Below are 26,111 nucleotides of genomic sequence, written 5' to 3'. Positions count from 1 at the left end.
CAACATCTCTACTATATCTTCCTCGGTTATCATTCTACCATTTTCACTAACCAATATCATCCTTCCATAATTATTATTCCTTCTACGTACCGAAAAACTCACTAGGATTTCTTTTGGAATCATTAGCTAATTGCTGCTCATACTGCAAGAGTCTCCTTTCTTGCTCTTTGTACTCCTCATGCAATTGACTATTACCAATAATTTTGTGCTGCCTGCATAATACATTATTCTAACCTGCATGCCTTTCCCCTTCATTCATCCATTTTATATCTATCTTATTCACCCCCCCCCCCCCGACGTAATGAATGCAATCACACATTGTCTCTGCCAGACAGTTCCTAACCAGGATCCAAGTAGCACTGATCTCCTTTCCATCAAATTCCTCATTCCATGATATAGCTGCAAACCTTCTCCCAAGCTTGTCATAATCACCAGCTTTATAGTTCCACATCCATCCTTTTCTCATAGAAGTCCTCATATGGCTAGCCAAATAATCACTTCATGGTCACTTTCACCAACTTGAGAAAGATTTGACACCTCACTGACAACAGCATCATCCTCTGGTGAGATAATCAAATCAAGACCTTTGATCCCCGTATATTATCTATTACATTTTCACAAGGTAGTTTTTCCTCAAGAACTAAAAAAATTAATTCTTTTTGTTCCAGATGTGTCTCTTCATTCCGGTCTATATTAGCATAATTAAAATCGCCAATATGATCACCCTTTTCTTATTTGCTAGACCAATTTACCTATACACTTTCGTCTCACTGCTCTCCGAATTAGTAGGTCTACAGCAACACCCAACTAAATATTTCATGCTGTTCACCTCCACCTTGACTATATTGCTTCAAAACCATGCTACTATTTGCTTCTTGCATCTCCACCTTGGATAGGCATAATTTCTCTGCTACCATTAAAAGAAATCGTTCTCGCTTTCTGTCCTGCCTTATCATCATGAAAAAAAAAATCATATTTCTCCATCTCTATTCCTGTCACAATGTCATCCTCATCCAATCACGTTTAACATATAGCAACAATTGATTAATTGATTAAATTTTATGCAACAGAAATGTAAACGTAAACACTAGAATAAATGGAAATGAGATTGCTTAAACTTGGTTATAATATTAGCTGTGATTTATACGATTTTTAATCACACTGAAGATTTCTAAATAAAATTCATACGACAAACATTATCTATTTTATCCATGTACAAACAAATCTATGACGAAGTGTTTTATTCAGTGCGATTGTAATCCTAGGCTAAATAAAAACCTTTTTTTTTTAATATGTCCAAATATTAAACAAAAAACGAGCATATAATCTGATACGTCACGATATCTTGCAAATCATATTGATACTCATTTAAATGTATATACTGTATATAAGAGTATTTAGAGACAGTAAGTTTGCTTAAGTTTTTACTTAAACTGCTCAAATTTTGCAATTCGTTTGTTGTGAAAGGAATCAATCTAGGAAATAGTACTCCAATACCAATGACGTAGGCGTGAGAATGCTAAAGTTCTATTCTGGCTGGTGTGATACGTATTTGATGTGTGTATGATAGAAATATATTATATACAAATACACACATCAAATACGTATCGCACCAGCCAGAATAGAACTTTAGCATTCTCACGCCTACGTCATTGGTATTGGAGTACTATTTCCTAGATTGATTCCTTTCACAACAAACGAATTGCAAAATTTGAGCGGGTGTTTAAGTAGGCTGCTACTTCCGCTCCCACACACACAATACTTCGAATTCTATTTCGCAGCTGAAATACCAGCCCCTGTCACGGCAGGGAGTCTCAGTGATATTTGACTTAGGCATTTAGACCAGCGTCATAGAGTCTGAACTATCGACTGTTTCCACGGTATGGGAATGAAATAAAGGCATATTCCAAATAAATAACTAAAACTAAGTAAAGTTTACCTATTTTATTCACTTTTTCTGTCAATATTAGTCATGTAGTGCAACATAATCTTAAGGAGAATGACTTTTTGAATCCGAGCTACAAAAGATAAGCTCTGCATAGAATACAGAATCTGGAAATTCCGATTACATCCATTAGGCAGTGGTTGATCTTCATGGCTCATGAGTGTCAAGCACAATTTTTTTCATTCAGGAACCATTCCCATTTAAATATATCAACCATCCTTGTTAACCTCTTTATTTTCACGTTTTATTTCATCGCTGAATATTTAAATAAAACAGATCATTCTCTTGATGACTTACTAATTATTTTTCAGGTTTTCCACTTAGCACACAGGGAAAAACTGCTGCAAGAAAACTTTCTGCTCATTATTCAATCGGAGTGAGTCGAGTTAGTCGGTAATAGACATGGGTAATTTTTTCAACCGTCGTGGAAATGTGTTTTTTTTTGTCTTCACTCTAAACAACGAATCCACCTATGCTGCTCATTTGGCGGGAATATTATAAATGCATCAATTACAACTAGCAAACAAACGTTACTCTTTACTATAAATTAAAGGCAAGGGCTCCTCCCATTTTCGGCAACTGTCTTGACTGTGTACCATCTTACTTTCTTCAAATTGTCCTGGGAGGGTTTTCCTTTTTTTTTTTTTTTCTTGTTTTCTCTCTCTTTTCGTCCTGCATCTGTTCTTATAACTATCAACCTTATTTTATCTTTTGCAGGATTTGATTTTGGATTTTACAGGAAGAAGTTTTGGATTAGGGGCATTGTGCAAAGTACACTTCGTCATATAAGAACGCCACACTGACCAGGAATATTTTATAGAAATTGGATATTTGCATCTTTACTAAACTTATCGACAATTTGATACGATTTTGGTTTAAATTGGAGTATTTTAGCTGATAATGATTTAAAACGATAGAAATCACTCTACTACAACAGGAAGAAATCAAATTAATATCTTTAAACATGTCTGCGTTACTTTAAATTTACAATATAGTACTTTAATGATAAAATAAGACTGCACAATATAAAATATGTCACAAAATACAACTTTCAGCTTTAGTATAGGGTTCTTTATACCTCCCTTACAAATTACAATTCTTATGGAGAGAAGGAAATACTCCATGATCGAACAATATATGGACAATAAATCTAATTTTTATCAGAACGAAAGTTCAGAAAAATTAAATGTTTACTTAACAAAATTATTTCTTAAACTGGTTCGGAAGGAGATACATTTATTGTGCAGACATTCGTGTTGTATTACAGATTTAAGTATGTAGAATGCAAAGTTTTTTTTTTTTCAAGTAAAGCAAACGGAACGCGCTTGTTACGAAAATGTAAACATCTATTCACTATTGGCAAAACCAAATCATATCTATTATAGGTATAATTCATATCGGCTACTTTCTTCCATATCTGAAATCACAAACTATATTTTAAATTTAAATAGGGGAGCACTTCCCTAATTCGCTTTCCTCGCTAAGAAAGACTGAAATTATTGCGAAAATATTATGAACGCCTACATGGATTGATAAAAGACAATTAGCAATAATTGCTGCCTTACCCAAAATAATGGGACTTTCAGTATATGCGCATATTATTATTAGCAGTCAGATGGACGCTCCTGTAATGAGTGAACTATTACTATACGAATAATTATATTTTAACAACTAACACATGTAGAGGTTGCCATCTGGTCCTCAAGTAAACCTTAATAACTTTAACTGGTGTTTGATTATCCCCTTCTCTGCACACTTAATTGTTATGGATCACAAAGATTTCAGCTGATCACATTTAAGTAATTAAGCTAACGAATCGAATTGCTGATCGTATTAAATTTTCTTTTCTTTCAGTCGTATTATTGAACATGATTCCCCACTCAGCCATACAATGCGTTGAATTACAGCTTCGTCCAGTCTCTCGATTATTAGAAAAATTGCATCCACAGCTAATTAAGACGTTAAGATAACTCTCAAATAATCCAGTCAGTACGAAAGAAGCATCGTTATTATGCAGTTAAATATATTATAAAATACTTCATTAACGAGAAGTGCTTTTTAACTCTGACACTGTTTACTTGCATTTACGTTGTTAATGAAGCTAAAGCTATTTTAAAATAGTTCCAGTTTTGGCAATTTGATATCTCATTAATTTATTTGAAATACCTTTAAGAGATTACTTGAAACATATAAAGTTTCCTTGATAACGATATGCACATCTTTCTGTACCATAAACGATGCAGCATGATCCCGATTTTGGTAAGCAACTTTTCCAACATAGCGTGCAACAATCACAAATAGTCGGTATTGAGCTTTATACTCTTGCACTAAAGCAAGCAGTAACCGCGCACCTAATAAATATTTATGCAAGTCATTTGCGATCGTTATGCTTAATCATTAAAAATATTACTAATATTTATATAGTACGAGATACTTAAACAGAAGAAATCAGATCTTCACGTATCTAAATGAGCAATGAATTGCTCGTTTAGTTACGTGAGGTTGAGGAAAAAATACAGGCAATAAAAAGTCTCAGATTACGTGAGCAAGCTCAAGGTTAGTACAAATATAAAAATAATATTTATTAGAAAGATCGATTTTGAATAAAATGCATAATATGAGAATAAACTTAAAAAGAATTAATTTTGACGAGACAAAAAAAAAACGTCAGGAGTTTTCTGCGTACGTGTTATTTCTTATTATCTTTCTTAAGATGGTTGGGGGGGGAAGTGAATATTTCCTGTAACTGACATAAAATGGTCGACGAGTACGCATACGTTTTAAAAAATAATGAATTGTTGAGAATGGACCGGAAGATGAGCCGAGCCTCATTAGATGGCTGAGAAAAATCTTGCGAACACACATTGAGTTGCACAAAGCGATAAAAGGCAAGAAAGATGAGATGAATCTAGAAAGGGCTGCGATATCGAATTTCTTTCGTTTCTTCCGTTTTCCGCTATCGAGATAAGAAATAATTTAATGGATTCATAACGGCACCTTCTTTATCGAAGTTAAACGTTGTTTCGAAGTCATTAACCATTAATATTTAGACCGTGATCCAGGAACGGCTCGGTTATGTCATTAATAACCACGCCACTCATGATATGCTAATTGCCACCTTACTGTATATTGTATTAGTATTTAATTCCAGCTAGTCGCGAGCCAGAAGTAGGTCCCTAATGTGTTATAGTTTCACAATAGGTAAATAGATCTCTATCTGTCCCTACGCTATCAGGTGTTAACATCTACATGGCTTTTTGCAGACTGTAAGGAACCAGGAACAGTTCTTCCCCCCTGTGCAAGTATCTAGGCTGGCAGGGGACACGACTAAAATTTTAATGGTGTTGCTTCCAGAATTACAGGGCGTTAACTGAGCAAACAGAGTCATTGCTAATGTCTAGAAGAGATAGGTTGGATATGGAAGGGTTTGGGGGGGGGGGATAAAAACGCGTTAAAATATTAAAGGATTAAAAAAACAGAGAGGTCGTTGTCAAAGAAAATTTGGAAAGTGCGTTGAAACCCAGATTGAAACTCAGAATATGTTTAACTTTATTATCATCATCTGATTGCACTTATCTTATGACTATCGCTTTGTGGAGATAAAAACATGAGGAAGTGGATGTCAGTAAACTGAACAAGTAATATTGTCCGAGGTATTACAATATTGAAAAGAAAGCGATCGGCTGAATTGATTTTTCTCTTTCCTGCAAAAATTCCCAGCATTACGAGTTATAAAATTTGAAATCATGTCTTCTGATTCCACATTATGCGCATCTCCAAATACTGATATAACATTTATGAGAGTGTCAAGTGCAACAGGTATTTTTATAAGAATCATGTCTGCTGACCTAGTATTTTATTTCATGTATTCTGTGCTATTTCTTACTTAAGGATAAAGACAAGATCTATCAAATTATACATTTTAAGCTCCGCTTAAAATGTCAAATCAAAATCAGAGGTCGATTTACGAAATAATCTGAAAGCTAATGCAGCATTTTCTCTGAGAATCCTGCTCTCCAAAGAAATGTCTTTGTGAAAGGCCAGCTATAAAATGACTCGTTTCAAAAATTTTTCAAGACAAAAATTAAAGGCGCACGAAGCGTGCAGATTGCGTTTTTTATTTATCATCGTTAACAATTTCACTGTGCAATCATATAAATGATATTTCTAAAGCAATTTAGTTGTTTGGTTATTGGCGCAAGAACAGCAAAAGTCATACTGCTCCAAACGATTTAGTATAAGTGTAAATGTCCAATCATCGCACAGCATAAAGTCAACTAACAATGATGACGGCGTTTTGTGAGGAAAAAAATTTAAAAAATAATAATAAAATTTTTGAAAAATAAGCGATTTATCTCCTATTACAAATATTATCAAATAATGTGGAATTGGATGTGATTATTTGTAAAAATCCCTACTAATAAATTATGAATATTTTATGAGAACCTTTAAAATTTAAGGGCAAAATGTACATGAAAACGAAGATGAAAATTTCGTTGTTCAGAAATATACGAACTCAGTTAATTATACTGCGGCTAAAGCTATGAAATGAATAGTCTTAAAACTGTCCTCTGGCTCTACTGTATATATTTTCTATGAAGAAAAAAAAACGGAGTTTGAACTAGATGAAAAAAACCTCCGTTGCAAGAATCTAGAAAATGTTCTATTGTCGGTGATTCGATATGAACCTGAGTCTTGCATCCAGAAAGAACGTGCTATTCTTCAAAAGATCGAGGAGCCAAAACAGAATCCGCATTTACTTTACATTACGATGACGATTCGCATGTAAAGAAGACCTCTAGTGTTATAATTCCATGTGCGATAAAGGTACTTAAGGAATCCCAATGACATATGGAAACATCATAAAAAATCTGATAACACTAAACGTAATTTTATTAACTAGAAACTGGTTTATTAGATTAAATTTAATGCTCACGTGATGTGAAACACGGCAAAATTTAAACTATTTATCTGTCCCGGTCTTTCTTTCACCCAAACGTATCTTCGAAAATACCATTGAAAATATGGCAGTGTCCTTCCATCGTCATTTAATGTTGATTTCGGCTTTTCATTTTAAACAAAACTGCGAATCATATCGGTATTAAAGAATTCGTAAGGTAATAGATGTCGAATTGCATGTGAGCTTGGATTTGTACAAGTGAACAGTCTACAATATGTATGTTTTCTTTAGAAGATTTTGGAGGAGTTTTCTGGTGTTATATTTTTAGGGCAGATGTCTGTAGCTAACTTTGCCTTGACTGATACCAGAGCTTTAATTCATAATGCCCAAGTTTTTTGTCTTTTTACTCTAAAAGGAAAGAAACCCCATGATCAGAATAGATCATGGGGTTTCTTTCCATGTAAGCATGTGTATGCTGAGCAACACATTTCTACGCATGTATTGCTCAGCTGCCGGGTGTACCAGTTTCAACTGTTTCGGCCATGTACGGATCATATTATGAAAGATTAGTTAGATATTCCCTCATAACTCTCTTTTGGCTGAACTACATATCACAAAGGCACTTCCTAATGTGAATGTCGGCGACCTCTTGTGCTGCTGGACAAGCACATATCTTACGCTGCAAGTGTGAAATAAAGTAGTAGTTGCGGTAAACAGCGATAAACCACTTCGCTAATAACCGCATAGTATTGGAAGCAAAACAGATCGAGTCACAGATAGACAAGAGACCTACATTTGAAAGAAGAGCAAATGAAAGTAACACCTGAACCGTTGCTTACTTACGGTGCAGATATTGGCCCCGGGTTGGGTTGTCGCTCCCTTGACGTGACACAGGTTGAGATAGGATGTGTGGCAATTGAATTGCCACATGTTCGTTCGACATGTTTTCATATTATTATGATAGTAGTTAACCACCGGATTCAAGAATGTATATTAGGGAAATACGAACGCGAAGAATGGGGACAACACAGTAATGAGAATAAAGAACGAAGGTTTATGATTTATAGCTTTAACTCAAAATGTTTCTTTTTATTACCCCAATCGATTCGCAGGCTCATGGAAAATTAAACACCACAGTTTGAATTTCTATGAATATTAAATTCAGGAACAGTAGTTCATAAATTTCCTGGTATTGCAAATGCGGACTTCCTCAATACTCTTGACACCAAACTTCGTCAGCCATACTGCTCTAAGTATCCTCTCAAATCAAAAACCAACTGCATCGGATCCAAAATCTTCTTGGAAACATTTAACAAAATATCCTTTTCTTATGATCTCGTAGAACTGTGAAGGAACTAAAAAATCATATTACTCTTTTCCTGTTGTTTTCTTTTAAGTTATTTGTTGATAAACGTATCGAGATACGTTTAGACTTGCAGCCTGCCTTGTTAAGAGAATAGAACTCAATTTTTTGGAAATGAGTAAGCAACCAAATTCCACCTTTGACAATCATCTAAATATACAGCGATTTCCCATAGTCTGTTATATAAGGAATGTTCTCAAACTCTATTATTTATCTGCTGGTGTGCATGCGTATTCTGCGATCGATTTCTCTGAGCTGCTGGAATACTACTTGGCTGAATCAGAAATCGAACTCTGAAATCAGAAGAATACAGAACTCTTGTAATCGGATTTAACTGGACTTATATTCTAGTAATCTTTCTTTTTCAGATCTAGCTTCCCAGAAAATGCCATGCAGACTTCATAAAATATTTTATATAGCTATATATTGACACATCTCGCGGTGATTCTTAACACGTTTATATTATTATGATATGAAAGGAAAATTGTAATGCACTGATTTTGGAATAACGTCCACTTTGAGAACCGTTTAATTAGCCCAGCAAAGTATAAGTTCTGCAAGGAGAAAGACGAACATTCACCAGCAACGCTTTGTGAAATCCTATCCAGGTGTTTTTGTAATAATCCACAACCGGACATCTATCGATGGTATAGAGATGGTAAATGGAACTGAATAATCTGTTCTCATGGAAGTGGCGTTCAGCAAACCTGGAAATCCTGTGTTAATAAGCAGCGTCCCTTTTAAGTACCCTCCCGGCACGCATACTATGTGCGGTAAACGAATTTTGCCAAGCGCACTGGTTATCTAAGCAATTCAAGAATGCGCTACCATTAGAAAAAATATGCAAAACAGAAATCCACTTCGCAATGAAAACCGACCCTTCATTTTCCAGTATTGTTTATACAGAATGAGGTGTTAAAAAGGAATCAGGTCGCAAAGAACCATTGATTCATAAATAAATCCAAAATTAAGTTTAATGTGTTATTTTGGAACAAAATATTGATAATATATGGAGTCTCCTTTTGAAGAGCTCAATTTTTCATCAGTATGTAGGTAGCGTTAACTTAAAAGGATAATTTCAAATAAGGAAAATTGGCCTCTAGAATAATTGCAAGTCACTTCACTCTAAGGCATAACATGAAGATCCGTAATGAATTTCTATTATGTTTATAAAACAGGTCTAGTGAGTAACAAAAAAAAAAAAATCTCGTTCGTTTGGATCAGAAACCCTTCGACGAATAGAAACGCTATGTATAGAGTACTTAAAAAATTACCATGGGGAATATCAGTCTTCAGCACTTCTAGCTATAAGCGAAATCTTGCACTCCGTGTACACAGAGAAACAAACGAGGTATTTTTAGATAAATAATCAAACAGACTCGAAGGGAAAATTAAACTTCATGTTACAAGGAAAGGCATTCGGATCATGCATTATATGGAATCCATTATCTCTTCAAATTCATTTGGTATATTTTACAAGCAACTAGTTTTCCCACTGCATTCTAGATTTTCGCGGTTTTGCATGCGTATAATCCCCGAGTCCTGGCTGTGTTGAGCGATCTTGTTTATTTTGTCGAGAATCAGAAAAAAATTGCTATCTGTTAACGGTGTATCTGTTGCTATGACAAATATCAATCTTCGTTTTCTCAAATGTGATGAGGGGACAACTGCTTTTAAAGTGTCATGTAAAACGATAAAATGTTAAGGGAAAAAGCGCCTTTTGCACAATATAAACCAGTTGTTAGTTTCTCTCCGCCGACTAACTGAATTATAAGAATTTAATGTCTTACAAAAGTAAATTAATTCTGTTGCAGAGAAATCGGTAAATTTTTTCCTTCACGGAAAAAAATTAAAATTAAAATTTTTTAATTTTTTCCTTATTTTATTGGAAGAGAAAATTGTTGAAGAAATGTAGAAAAGAAATTTAAAAATAATAGTATAACAATATTTTTATTTTATTAGCGTTTTATTTTTATTTTTAAATTTTTATTAGGGTAGCTCTGTAAACTCATCCCCCTTTTCCCCAGGCGAATGTTTTGCAGCAAGCAGCAATTATATCCGAAGTGCATTAAGCATACAAACACGTATACGATAAACGCCACGCGAACTTACAAACGCCTAAAGGAAATATTTTTCTGAACCACTGGGACGAATGAACGGCCTTGCAAATGCCAGTGTGTAATAAGATATATATATATATATATATATATATTTTTTTTTTTTTTTTTTTTTTTTTGCCATTGCCCATAGAACGTACAATTTTTTTCACATTTCCGTGTACTGCTAATGAGCACATACACAACTATAGTTGCAGGGGGGGGGGGATGTATATCAAACATGTTGGCCAACTTACCTTACTTTCATTTCCGAAATATTTAACTATTTCGTTAACTTACTCAGACATTGCACAATGCTAAAGATAGTTTACCGGTGCGCAATTTAAAAGTGCCGAAGGAAGGAACTGGATTCCTGACCTACTGCGAGAAGCAATTCATTTCTGAATTCTAGTTAGCTTTCAGCTTAGGACAAATTTCATTGTTAGTACATTCACGAAATCAAATTCAAATTACTTTTATAAATTATAAGTTCACCTTAAAATAGTTGTTCTCATGTTCAGGATTAGTGTTTAAAACAGTTATTTGGCAGGCGCAGACACATGAGCTCTTGTAGACAGTGCACAAGAAAATATGCCTTGAAAGGAAATAAGACTATCGCATCATAAATATGCCACTATTACTGTAAACAATACGAACTTTTACAGCAATTATATTTTCCTTTAAGGTAATCAAGGAAAATATTACCAATGTAAAAACTAGCGACATCACAACTACGTTGTTCAGAATTAATGATAGGCTATCAAATCGTCCAAAAAAAAAAAAGAGTTGCTTGCCTTGTGAAATTCAAAACCAATATCTGTTATTCTGAAGGTCCTTAGCTTTTTAGGACATTTATTCGCAGCCAAGCACGTACTGAAAATTATCGATTGCATTTGATCCCAGAAGTTCAGTCTCACGATAACTATGCAGGAAAGGCCATACTTACGAGGGTGGTGTGAAACGTTCTCGGCCATAGATGGCAACACTATCGACAAGATTTTTTTTCTAAGTTGGTACATCTGTCGTAAGCATCCATGTGAAATTGCAAGTCATTCTACCAAGTAGTTTGTTTTATACAGCTGTCTGAAGCAAAACTGTTGTCTGTATCTCTTGAAATGGATAAAATTTAGTATCGTGCGGTTATAAAATTCTTTGTAAAAGAAGGTTTAACGCCAAAGGAAATTCATTCGAAGTTCATAAAAGTTTATGGCCACTCTTCTCCATTTTCGACAATTAAGAACTGGGCCGCCGAGTTTAATCGTGGCCGTACCAGCCTTGAAGATGATCCACGTGAAAGACGTCCAATAAGTGTAACAACACCAGAAATCGTTGATCAAGTGCACGATATAGTATTGGATGACCGGCGAATTATAGGGCATGAAACTGCTGAGACTATAGACATTTCAAAAGAACGTGTAGGATATATTTTGCATGAAGAAGCTTTACAAAAGATGGGTGTCGCGCTGATCAAAATCGCACTCGCATGAAAATCTTTGAACAGTGCTTGGAGCGGTTTAACAAGAATAAAACTGATTTTGTGCGACGATTTATTACTATAGATGAGACTTGGATTCACCATCATACCAGAATCCAAAAAAAGCAGTCAAAACAGTGGACAGAAGCCGGTTGTTCAGCGCCAAAGAAAACAAAGTTGGTTCTATCAGCAGCAAAGGTCATGGCATCGGTGTTTTGGGATGCTAAAGGCATTTTGTTTATTATCTTGAAAAGGGTTAAACAATAACCAGGGAATATTATTCCGATCTTCTAACCAGACTAGAGGAACAAATTCGTGAGAAAAGATCCGGTTTGCAGAAGAAAAAAAATCATCTTTCATCAGAACAATGCACATGCCCACAAAAGTGTTTTGGCAATGGGAAAATTAAAAGATCTGCACTATGAATTATTGAACATCCACCCTATTTCCCAGATCTGGTTCTCTCTGACTTCTATCTCTTTCCAAAACTAAAACTCTTCCTCTCTGGTTAGCGTTTTTCTTCGAATCAAGAGGTGATTGCAACTGTAGAGGGGTATTTTGCAGATCTTACTGAGAACCACTACACGGAAGGGATAATGGCGCTGAGCATTGCTGGAATAAATGTATTAGTCTTAAGGGAGATTATGTTAAAAAATAAAAATAATTTTGAAATTATAAATTCGTTTTTTCATTGTTAGGCCGAGAACTTTTCAAACCATCCGCGTAACGTCACCGAGTGGTCCCAAGTTATAGTCTGGAATCAGGAATTGCCTGATCCGGCAACGATTTTCAGCTAAACCCTCTGGGTAACCTGTTCGTTTATCCGAAGTTATCTCGTTAGGTGTCATGTTTGTAACTAGAAACAACATTAATCCAACATATGTTGTACTGTCGATCAAAAGCTGTTTTTTAAAGAAATGGTGTGGTAAGAAATCTTAGGTATAACACTCTTCACGATGACTAAGATAAAGAGAGTACGTAGAAATTATTAAATTCCTTAACTAAAATGAACACTGCTGAAGGTGAATAAAAGAGAGTAACAAATCAACTTGTTCAGCGCATAAGAAATGAACTAAAAATTTGAGATATATATTAAGGATAAGTTCCTCGCATGACATAGAAATAGCCTAAAAATATGCCTTCGCATTTGGTTTCTTAACGACATAAATTACTAGGATTCCGAAAATGTCTTCATTCCATTACCAGTTTTTCTAGCTGAATTTATTGTTGTTTACTCTGTAGCTGACATGTTACTAAGGGCAAATTCTAATTCCACTTCGAGCAATAAAATGGCATTTCACATTAGGACTGTAGCTTCCGATATCATCATCCTCACTTATATCACCACTTTTTTTTTTGTTCTTTCTTCTTCTCCTTGCTCCACTTGAGGGCTTTGTGGTCGGAGCACATATTAACCCAAATCTCAGCCCACGTCCTTACTTTCTCTGTTTTACCTCTCTACCCTGCAGCTGTCCGGCATAATTGAAAACATTTAATGAGATCACCGTGTGAGCATTTGCTTTCAGCGCGTGATCTCATTCCGTGACATTGTATGTATATTTTCTAGAAAAATAGTCAGACAGACATCTGTTAAAGAAAGCAACAGAGTAACAAAGAAACACGAGAGATCGTCAAACAGCAACACTGCATCTGAAGGAATGTTTATTAATAAAGGTAAATATATTTAAACCCACTGGTGCCGCTTGTTATCACAAACTAAGAAAAGATTAAGCTCGTGGCCGTAAAATGTCAATGACAGAAACTTAATTTATCGAAATAAACTCCTCGAGCGGGTCTTGTAATTTAATTATTATTTTTGCTCCGCATTTCTCTTCTACAGAAGTAGAATAAATACTCGTAATGTGACTGCTGCCGACCCGGTTGAATAACGTCTGCGCTCTGTAGCCGAACACGCAACTGTGAGTTCCTTGTTTGTGAACGTCTTTAGGTAGTAGATGAATTTCTCTGCCCAGCGTGAGACCACCTGAAATAGCTTTTATAAGCCTCTTCAGGAGTTTGATCTCCACAGCAAGGTTTTGGAATTACCTAACCTTAGCCCAAGGAATTTTTCCACAACAACAGCTCAGTTTTTCAAGAAAAATATCTAAAGATCCTTCTTACTATGTCCTTGCTTACACTTACCACTCTGCCACCTGCTAGTCAAGGTGCCTCCACTGTGGGTTACTTTCTAATCAAATATCTTTAGGTGGTGAATGACATTAACAGCGAGAGACCATGTTGTTAAGCGAAGGAAACCGTAGCATAAAAAAACATGGCCTAGTCTCAAGAACAGAACTCCCGAATTACCTAATCAAAACGATTCAGAATTTCGAATAATAATTCTCAGCTCATATGACGATGGCCAAAGCATAAGCTATTTACTTTCCTTGAAAACCAAATCACTTTAAGATGAAAAAATAATTACCATAATTCAATAATCAAGAAATATATCACAAGTATAAAAGCGTAAAAAATGTTTCATTTTGAAGTTGTATATTTTTGTGGGCTTTTCTTTTCCCTTCCTCCTATCATTCACTAATAATATCGAAGCAAGAATATCCACATATTCTTTCTTCAGTATTATTTAGAATGGTGTATGTTCATTTCGCGTAACGATTAATTGAAAAATATGCTTTTCGAGAAGGGAAAATTTCTCATGAGGTTTTAGCCATTTTTAAATTTTGGCAATTCATTTGTTCAAGTTCCAACATATTACTGTTGATTGAAACTACGGTCAACGTAATAACTAGAACTATGCGAACAGCATATTATGTCTGTTAATTGCGTGTATTGCTATATACAGTTCATGTTCTTGTGAATTGAAAAACACAAGTTTTCAGGTGGAAAAATTCTGCCGTCTCCATTTGAGACCGGATTACTCATTTTTAGATAAAAGGCATTATAAAGGTTCCTCGAATCTACTCTGGATCAGAAAGAAGATTTAATCTCAGCAGAATCTAAATTATCAAGTTAACTATGTTAGAGCGTTAAAAAAAGCCTCGCGGGTTCTGGTTTGGATACAGTTACATTATAATACATTAGGGAGTAGATGATAACGTTTCATGACAATTACTAAAGACTGCACAATACAGTTATTAATAGTAAATAACTAGTTTGGAGTAGCAAGTTGAACACGCGTTATATGCTTTTAAAGCCAATTACTAAAACATAAAAAAAAAGTTTCCATACGTTGTAGCGTTATCAGAGATTAAGGACATAACGAAACATGCTTTCAATGGGATATAAAGCGGTCTCGAAGCATGTGGGATAACGAGTGACTTGGGTTAGGCAAAATCTTCTGTTTTTGAGTTAATCTGCGATCAAACCATTCATGCTTAAAACCTGACGTACAGTGAGTGCCCTTGATAACAGAATTATGGTCTGACGATGTCGGCATGTTGGTAAACATTTTTATATTTCGCTGATTACCTGATATGAAGTCGGGGAGTTTTGTTCGTCTTTAAAATAGATGTTATCCCAAACCAGCTTTTGACTATTAACAGTCCTTCTCGTCATCTAGCTAGAAGTAACTTTCAAGATAATTGCTTAATATCCAGTGTTAAGTGTTTCTAAAGTGAGCGCAAAGAGTTTAAGAAAACAAAACAAATTTTTTTTTTTTTAATTTTGTTGTCAAAAATGTTTAAGACTCAAAAGACTGGCTAACTTCAATGCAAGAAGCGCTTAAAAAAATATATATCCATTGAAATTTATCTCATTATAAATATATGTGTATTGCCAAATTCACTGGTTACTGTGTATACGCACGTAAAAGATACAAATATAGTCTCGATAATCACTTGGAGAAGAGGAAGAAGTTAGCATAAGTGGTGACAAAAGTAAAGTGAGTAAATGTGGTTAAGGGTGCGATACTGAAACAAAATTGCACTAGCAGCTATAACAGTTGAGGTAGAACACAAGACAGTAAATAGCACTGTGGATTATATGTGAGATCATGCATACAAGAAAGATTTTATTTTATTTTTTTTTTTTTTTTGCAAACACACAACCACAGACGTCACAACAATGTTCATCGATAGTTATAGTGTTGTATCATGTGCAGAAACTGAATTCCCGAGTAACGAATCTACCTTTTTTGTCACTCATTATTTCCCGCCTTTTTGATAGATTCTTTCTTTACATCACAAGTATTCTCTGGCCAGTTTGTCTGTTTTGTGTGAAGAAAACAAGTTTTTTTGGCGCACAAAAGCACGCACCTCTTATGAGACACTTCACATCTCTCAAGGAAATTCGTAGCTACCTTCCCTCGTTTGTTTTTGAAAATGTTTAAACAAAATCAGCTCAGCTAATGATTAAAATGTACTGTCAAAAGTGAAAAGTATGGTATGGTGCTGGACTGTTGGTTTTATTGATGACACCATCACCGAATGTCATATCGTATATTATATATGACACAGCACCATCTACAATGACACGATTACATGGCGAAGAGATTCACACACGTGTCACTAACCTTTTCTATAATAATGAATGGAGGAATATATTCCTCCATTCATTGAAACGTATAAAAACCGGAAAAAATGTGAATCTAGAAAACATTTTGTGCTGGTTGAACATAGACGTACTCCATAATTAGAATGTGTATTTTGTGATTTATCCAAATTTCTTTTTATTTACTAATTTCCTCGTATGAAATGTATTTCTGCGTCCCTGAGAAACATGAATACATATTCAGGGAATTTGTAATTAGAATTGTCATTTATTAAAATTAAACAAATAATTCGACTACGCCTAAGAAATTTCAGAACAGAAATCTCTACATAAATTAAGAATTTAGTCCGTTTCAATATATCCATTTGCTACATCTATAATAAAACGTATCTATAAACTTCATAGCTCATACGGTCCAACTTGAGATAAATACCAGATTACAGAAATGTTGTTAACGTAAGTGCAAAAATACGAATCAAAGTGAAATGCTTTCATGTTGTTGTTTTTTTTAATTAAAAAAAATACCAGTTAAAATATCAAAGAAGTCGTCGCAATGCTAAACCTCCCAACTTTCTTTGTAGACTGTATACCAACTTTTGCAATATATATAACTTAATCATAGTAATAATAAAAACATTAATAGTAAACATACCATTAAATTTGAACATGTGGTTCTCCATTTTCTTGTTAATTATTCTAGCAGCAAAGCTATTTAATAAATTCTACTACTTCGAGATAAAATCACATTACTACTAATATAATCAATGTAATCAGAGTACGCTGATCCTAAGTAGTCCTATAAAATTGTTATTTCTGAAACTGTAATATCGTTTAGCAGAAGGAAAGGCCTAAATACTTCGATTTAGCATAGTAAAGTACATAAATAAAAGATGTGAAGAATCAATTTCTTAGCCAAATAGCTGAATCTGAAACTAAAAACTCTCAGAATTAACCAGAGTTTATGAGAATACAACCTTCGGCAATGCAGTTGCCTAGGTATTGCACTACTTAAGACAAACTTTGCTCTGGAGTCAATATGTTCGTCTTTTATTTGATTAAGGTTTTAGTAGCATGCCAGCTGTTTAGAACTGTTGGTTTCTGCCTGGTCCAGCTGTTGTCCGTCAGGTCAGTGAAACCGTAACCAAAAAGCCCAATAAAAAGAAAAATACGGACTCCTGAGCAGAGCTCGTGTCGTAAGTAGTACACTGCCTAGGAAACTCCGATGACGAAGGTTGTATCCACATAAGCTCTCTGGTCAATTCTGAAAAACTTTCTTTTAGCTTCAAATTCAGTTATCTGGATATGATATAAAATGGATTTTTAATATCCTTTATTTATGTAATATTTATAACTCTGCTCTCGTGTTTCTCACTCATGTTGTTGTTTAAAAGAAGTCCAAAAATAATAATTAAATTTAAGTATTAAAAATATGGGCTAATAGTTAAAATTAATGTCTCACCGTTAGCCTAGTGGCTAAGCGCTTCACAACTATATGCCTGGGAAAGGAGTGTCCTGGGTTCGATTCCTGTCGCCTACTTCGATTCCCGTGAGGAGCTTGAGGATATTTCTTAGACGTAGCCAAGTTAATCGGGCGTGGACAGCAGGGTTTTTCTCACCAGTTTATCTGGTTTTTTTCTTCCGGAAGTAGACAAACCGGCGCCGTGAACACACGCAATTACAGCCATAGAATATATACCAGGAGGCACTGGGCTAGTCACCTTTATCCTCGGGACGGGTACGACTTAGAAGGGCCTAATATAGCTCTGTAACAGGTCAGTAGGCTTAACACGTAGATAGGAGGAGAAGAAGAGTTAAATTAATCCATAGATATCTGATTCCCCTATTTAAAACGAAAACATGAGATAATCGGCGTCTAATTATTCATACCAGATTGATATTAGTTCATTTGCACGATTAGTTCCAAAATTAACTGAAGGTGTAATTTCTATTTAACTGCTTGCCAGGTAAGTGACAAAATCCTTTAACCACTTGTCAATGTTGATGACACAGGTACAACCTTATTTTACCATCAGTGGTCTATGAGTAAGATGACAATAGAAGAAAATCAGAATTCATAAAACAGGATCTTACACTTAACATATACAATGAAACGAGGTTAGTCGTTTTTCAGGTTCATACTTTCACCTCTTTTAGATACAGATAGTTCTACTTCAGTATTATCAAAAACGAAAATCTCTTTGTATCACATTCGCATTGGTTATCTACAAATCATTTACAAATAGTTAAACATGCTACATAATACCCCCCCCCCATTGAACTTCTACCATAAAGAAATATAAATATTATTGATTATTCTGAATACCAAGGAACCTTATAGTCTTCATTCTGCTTCTGTCAGCATACTCAAAATGCTTCAGAATGCACACTGTCATGTGTAATCCTCTTTTTTGTGGAATCCACGATACGTTACATATGCTAGTCACTATCTAACCATTCCTGAATTAGACAAAAAAACTCGTGATATCATTCACCTCTCTGCCCACATTTTACTGGTTTCTGACTTCTGTTTCAATCATAATCCAATAATAGCTTTAATTAGTAATAAACGGTCATCCGTTACTTCTGAATACATGGAACAGAAAAGGTACAATAAACTTAAGTTATTTTGGATATTTCTGGCGCATATGGAGTTCTCTGGAGCGGTCACTGTCTATTCACGTTTCTGTTCTCCTCTCTGGTCGCTCGCAGGAGTCTCACTAGAAAGCCATATTTTCAGAGTTCCACTAATGTAGAAATGTAAACAGTTTGTTTCTTTGAGAGATAGATTCCGGTACTGAGACCACATGTATATTAAAATGATTAAAAAAGATAAACACCCTCTTAGAGGATTCCACCACCTATTTGCCTATTACCAGAGATCCCACATGCAAGCACATAATAAAACCAATGACTTAATAAGATACCTAACTGGCCTGAAGAACTAAAAAGAACTCTATAATCGAAACACCCATTAGTCACAAGAATTTATGGAGCGCTAAAAACACATAAAATAGATACCCCGTTAAGACCGATTGTAGATGGAAGAGATTCTCCGAGATTAAATCTGGCGAAATATCTAACAAACATGTTAGCGCTACATACAGGAAAAACAGATTCATCCATAAAGAACAGTTTATATTTCATCGAGAAGATAAAGGATGTTAATATAGAACTTCAGACGTTTTAGCAAGCTTGGATATAGTCAGCCTCTTCACTAATATACCGAGAAATGATACAGTGACTCTTCTTGAAAATCTTTTCCCACCAGACGTTGTAGAACTATACAAACACTGCACGAATAATACGTTTTTCACATTCCAGGACAAATTTTGGGAACAAAAGGAAGAACTAGCAATGGGCTCCACCCTCTCCCCAGCTTTAGCCAACCTCTTCATGGAAACTTTGAAACTAACGCACAAAAAACTATCAAAAGAAACCTAAGAGATGGCTACGGTATGTGGATGACATTTTTGTCATTTGGCCAGGAACGGAAGATGAATTAATCGTTTTATACACCCAAATATAAAATTCACTTTGGAAATAGAAGAACATAAAAAATTACCTTTCTTGGATACCCTCATAGAAAAAAATGAAGAAAAAAGTTTAACCTTAACCGTTTACAGAAAATCGACAACTACAGGAATATTTCTTAATGCAGCCTAACACCACCACCACCCCTCACAAAAATAGGTATAATAAAAACCTTGAGAGAGAGCATATAAGATATCCAGCACGGAAAAAATGCGACATGAGGAATTACACTACTTAACACAGAACCTCACACTTAATGGATTTGAGCCAAAAACAATCAAGAAAATCCTGAACACAGCTCCCACAACCAACGTAGAAAAACAATATTTCAAGAACGCAATCTCACTACCATACATCAAAAATGTCACAGACAGATTAGCGACATTGCTCCGCAAGTGCAACTTAAAAGTAGCTTTTCTCCCTTTAGAAAAAATATCAAGATTCCTACATCCACCGAAACCTTCGCACCATCCCATCAAATCTATGGGATATATCAAATCTATTGTTCTTGTGGCGTTTGTTACGTAGGCCAGACGAGAAAAGAAGAGAACACAAATCAGGGATAGCTTTCCACACAACTTTCACTGGCCATAAAATACTTGGGGAAAAAACGATCATGTCATATATTGTTGAAAACTGTTTCACAAGGAAATTCAAGGAAGCGACAAAAATGCTTAGAATTCCTACACAGCGCAACAAAAACCAAGGTTTGATATTACACCAAGTGTGGTCGACACTCAAAAAATCAAACTTCCTCAGATCTCGGACATAACACACGTGAAGCACAGAACGTGACAAAAAAATCACAATGTTCCAACAAACATTCAGTAACGAATGTTACTATTTTTTCAATGTTACAGTTAGAAACATCTAATGGACTAGGAATTTAATCTTTGTTAGTTCTGTTTAACTTTTTTTATACACCAATGCCCCTGATGATGTAAGTCATACGACTTACGAAACTTGCCGGGTTTTCACGTATCCTATTCGTATTTAATAAACATGTGGTCTCAATACCGAAATCTATCTCTCGAGCTACTAAACCACAGAAACCTTCGCACACAGTTTGTTTCTTTGCCTATTTTTTTTCCTTTCTATAACATCACTGATCCCTTTTCCATTGGAGAGAATTTTATCCGCCATTTCTCTGATAAAGAAAAATATTACTCTTCATTTTTCTTCCTCGTTTGAGAGCTCTTCCAGGGTATATAAAAAGAATTAAGACGAGTGCCTTAAATACTGATATAAATGATTTCAGTCGCATATAAGTAACGAATTCAGTCTGATCAAATGATTATTTTTCAGAGAGAACTACTCATTTTTCTCTCTTTTCACAACTTTCATGGGTTAGGATAGATAAATCGCTCTCTTCATGGGTTAAACTTGCCTCGCAGCTTTTCTTCTGTCATAAACACATCTACGACCACCTGAGCTCTCAAAAAAGCACGGATTTCTGTTTGGATTTACTTCTTACTCCGTTCTGTCATTTCATATGGTCTAATCAAACTTGTTAAAATCGTCTATTCTATTTTGAAAATGACAATTCGGTTAATTCATTACCATTCTCTTTTTGACTCACTCCTCTTTTTCAGATTTTGTTTTCAGTTTCCACATCCTAAAGTGAACGGAAAAAACTTTTCATCGCGAAGAGAGAGAGATCCCACAGAATATTAATGCTATACAATTCCATCTTTTCCTGGAGATGACATTATATAGATTTACCTATAAATTCCATATTTTCGCAAAGAAAATCGAATAGCAAATATTTTACACTACAGCAATAAAACAAACCCAAAATTTATCACAAAAATATTCAACAGTTCGTAGTCGAGATTAACTGTGTAATCCAAGGCATATTCGTCACATATTTCACTCACGTAAATTCCTTTCACTATACTTCTGTTTGTTTAATTGGCTTTTAGTTTCTCCATTGCTATTTTTTTCAGACTTGTATATTGTATTCGATGGAAATCAAAAACTATGAAAATAAATTCAATTGGAAGTAAAACATTAACACCATAGTTTGATATTTACATTAAAACGAAACTCACTCCTCTTTATCATTTTCTATTTATAATTATGTTGTTAATGTTTTAGTGCCAATTGAATTTATTTTCATAGTTTTTCCAGATACATTAAGCTGTTCGTTATGCACAAAACATAACAATACATAAATACAATTGAGTTCATTGACCTCCTTCTCCTTTTCAACATTCGGTCTAGCAGTCATTTATGACTAGGACAAATGCCTCTGGAAATTAATTTAAACAGAATATGATCGGTAACCATATGATCCCATAATCTTTTTTCTTTTCTTTTTTTTTTTTGTAGTGAATGGACAGCCAAGGGAGAGTGCCCACTAAAATACTGGCTAATTCGGCTTTGAAAAAAAAAAAAGTCTCATCAGTGCACTTATCTGAAAAAAAAAATGTAAACTTTTAACAGCATATGATTCTAAACCATATTATCAGAACTTTCAATTTATTTTACTTACAGCATAACCAGCACAGTAAGGCCTGTCAGACATACTGTTAATATACTGTTTCCCAACAGATTACTTTCGAACCAGCTATACTCAAGTCGCGAATCCGTTCCTTTCTTCAGTTTTATACCTCACATAATTGAGAATCTGTAAATCTATGCTCGAAGTTTAAATTACACTTGCAAAAAAGTTCCCATAAAAGCTATCCTAATTTATTGCAATCGCAAACGAAGTGAGAGATCGTATCTGTGTTTTTGTTTCATAGCACTCTTAATGAACAACAATCTTGGACACAATGGCGATGTTCAAATAAAAGCGTTTTGAGAGGTTTATGACAGGGTCGACGGGATTCTTCGTGACCTTCAATGCGCTAATAGAATTCTCAACTGTTGTTTCATTCTTTTCACGAAAGTTAACCGTTTTAAGGCTTAGTCACTGGACTGTGGATCCTGAAGAATTATTGTTTTTCAAATGGGATCTTGCAGGTAACTTAAAAATAATCAGAACGAAGTAATTGCAAAGTCTACCTGAAGTAAGTTTAAAAGTTTATTTTTCTAAAAAGAGATTTCAATGAAAACATTTCATTTAAAAAAAAAACTTCCATTATCAGTAATAAGCCAGGAGAAAGAACGAGTTTATCATCTTCACCAAATAATCACGTAATTCCATCTTGGGAGAAGGAAGAAAGATTCGCTTAGACCGACTATCACTCAAACATCAACTGAACAGAATGAGAAACAACGTGCAACGAAACTGCACTAAGTTTCATTTGTCAGATTACTAACAGGTTTTCTCGAGATTTCACTCAGCGCTGATTAATTTTGATGCGGTGACTGGATCACGCACTCACGAAAAAGGAGAATGTTGAATGTAAATGCCGAATACGATCAGGAACAACTTCAGTAATGATGATGCATTTCCCCGACACACATCTCGTCTGCCTTTAGAATTAGAAATATTGTATGATTACAAAATGTGGACATAACAATAAATTATAGGAATGGTTGTAAGTGCGAGGCTGCTGATATCCCCTTTCTGATGATTGGAATTTTCTGGGAATGCAGTTGCTTTATTCACTGCGGTCACAATATTCATAATCTCACTACTACGCCAGTAGTACTTTATGTAAGGTAATTTATGTACAACTTACATGAGCAGTAATTTATTCTCTTTAGGAAAAAACATCGCCTAATTAAAACATTTTCTACCATCTTCTATGAATATATTCAGTGTTCGTTCATGATAATGCATTCTTTAGAGAAGTGTCTTTTAAGTGGTACAACGCGATGGAAAATATTCTGAAAGTGTCAAACGCTTAATGATTGCTATGCCCAGGTGCCACCACTTATTTTGCTTTACTCGTTTGCGTTTAAGTAAAAGCTGGATATATTCATGGAATAGGATATGGCATTTAATATACTGATATCAGCATCCAAAGTGTATTATTGTATGCATTCAGAGAAAACAAAGTCAACAAAGTTTTCAACTGGATGGCGGAGCTTTAAAAATAAATTCGCGTTCCTGTTTATTGTGGAAAAATGGTGGACTTTTGGTGTACATAAGAATACTATGTATTACTAACGAATCTCCCTTACAGTTAGTAGTAGTAGGAGACGCTCCTTAAATAGGAGAGAACGATCAGAATCCCCATCAACCATAAACAGTAGCCTCCGATAAGTTTAATATCATGATTAAAAAGTCCTTTCAACTGTTTATTACAATAACTTTCCGATATTGACCGTACTGAAGATATACAAAGACAAAGTTAAAGCTGGGTCATTGGCAGAAAACTCAAGGACGTTTTAGTAAAAAAAAAAACCTGCGTGTATTAACCATTTTATTCTTAATGTATGATGCTCGCATTTCATTGAAATCTAGAATCAACGGGTGCATTCCCACATCCACGAAAAATATCTTATTTTTGGAATCAACTCTTTTGTTTTATCTACTTCTTCATCTTACAATAAAAACTTTGCTAGTTTTATAAAAATAAAAAGCTATCAATATTCTTTTGCTGTTAAAAATATTTTAAGAGAATTTAAATTTTAAATAATAAAGTGAAAAGTATAAAATATGTTTCTTATGATATTAGAAAGAGTACCTGGCGCTGGATCTTTAACATATTTTTCTCTCTAGCTAGACATTGCAGTCTTTTAATCTACAAATAAAAAAGAAGTTCGTAACATAAACCATATAACGAGCAGATTACTGCTTGGCTATCATTTAAAGACAGGTTGTAAGTATTAAATCTCCACTTACTTAACCCCAAACTCTTGGAAAAGAGTTTGGGGTTAAGTAATTTCCAAACCATTTAACAGTTCCAGACTGTTATATATATATTGATTGGATATTTAATCATTTTTAGAAGTTTAGATAATGCACGTACATTATATGTATCTCCACTTTCTATTTAAATCTCGTATACTTAGCATCAGAAATGTGTGCTTTATTTACAAAAATGCGAAACTTTTACAAATACAGTTTCGCTTAACTGTTGTTACTGATGGTGATAAGTGTACTACCTTAAAGGGAGAAGTAAAGAATTTAGGTCCAAACATGGGCTATGTTCTTCCCATGGCAATGCAAAAATGCAGGGCAACGGTATTTTTTTTAATATATTGCACATTCATTTTTATATGCGAAGTAAACGGAAATTTCTTTCTTTGCAAAAAGTTTTTTATTTGACATATGCCGAAATATTCAAAGCGCCATGAACATTGCTAAAATTTTCTGAATATACAAATAAAAGATTCCACAGCGTATTAGTTGTTTACGACATTCTAAACAAAATCTTTATGTTCTGCAATTTTGGTGATCCTAAAAACGATAACGACGTTCTCGATGGTACGTACTCCCCCCCCCCCCCGCCCCAAGCATTCTTCTAAAACTGAATTAAACTTAAAGCGCTCCGAACTGTTTGTGGTGCAGTGCTTAAATCTAACACTATTCTCAAGAAGATGAAGAAGAAAAAAACTAAGAAGCGCAGTCAAATTTCCTTTCATTTTTTTATATGGCGAAGTTTTTAATGTCAACCCTAATTACGACAGGTTGTGTAAAAACCCAGTGCAGTTAGTATCGAGGCGATCAGCAAAGGGTTAAATAATTCGGGAACTTCCTACTCCAGAGGCCAAACAGAACTATTCAACCCTCCAGCAAGTAGGGTAGTGGTGGTATTCTCACATATAGCGATGAAATTCATCTAAATACATTCAATGTAGCAGATAAATTTCTGTTCTTCATTCAACTGATGACGCTACTACCCGGACAATAAGAGTGGTTATTTTGCTTCACTATCCAAAATTTAAATGCAGTGGTGACAACAGCTGATCAGTCCCTCGAGTGAAGAACACTTACGTTAATTTTACCTCGAGGATAAATGACAGCACTGAAGACCACCAGTGTTGTTCACCGCAGGAGAAATACTGATCAGGAACTATTTCAACCTTATTAAAATTCAAGTGTATTCTTGAAGCAACTCTTTATGTCTTCCTAACCGTATCATTTACACACAGAGAGAGAGAGAGGGCGTAATTCTGGATTCCACGGAGATCGACGACTCCAAGAATGGGTCAAATAAGGGTTATCCTCTGCATCATCCGAAGGGGAAAACATGCTATAAAATTAATTACATAACCATATTCTAAAACAGGATGTTTCCACAACACGCGCCAAACACGGTTGGTGACTTACGGGTTTGATCATGATGAGCTTCTGTAATCATTGTTCAGGAAGTATTAGACGCATATACTTACTTCCACTGAATACTTATCTCCAATGAGAGGACAAAGTTCATCTGCTTCAGAGTGAACCGTGAACTGAATCTATAAATTTCACACGTTGGGGGAAAAAGAAATCGGCTTAAATATGACAA

The 26,111-nt window shown here is 34.8% G+C and overlaps 1 long non-coding RNA gene across 3 annotated transcripts in view; it reads right to left on the bottom strand.

Annotated features, from left to right (window-relative positions):
• Positions 1-26,111, bottom strand: part of LOC150104384 (uncharacterized) — a 756,755-nt gene that overhangs the window by 188,299 nt on the left and 542,345 nt on the right. For 2 of the 3 annotated variants that reach the window (XR_016548697.1, XR_016548696.1), the window contains one exon: positions 24,342-24,398. The exons of the other annotated variant lie outside the window; for it this stretch is intronic. This is a non-coding gene — a long non-coding RNA (uncharacterized LOC150104384). The remainder of the gene's footprint in view (positions 1-24,341; positions 24,399-26,111) is intronic. 3 annotated transcript variants of the gene reach the window in all.

The sequence above is a fragment of the Typopeltis vanoorti genome, chromosome 8 (assembly GCF_054136105.1).
Source record: "Typopeltis vanoorti isolate ZY-2024b chromosome 8, IOZ_Tvanoo_1.0, whole genome shotgun sequence".
Taxonomy (NCBI): Eukaryota; Metazoa; Arthropoda; class Arachnida; order Uropygi; family Thelyphonidae; genus Typopeltis; species Typopeltis vanoorti.
This window is presented reverse-complemented; position numbering and strand designations above follow the sequence as displayed.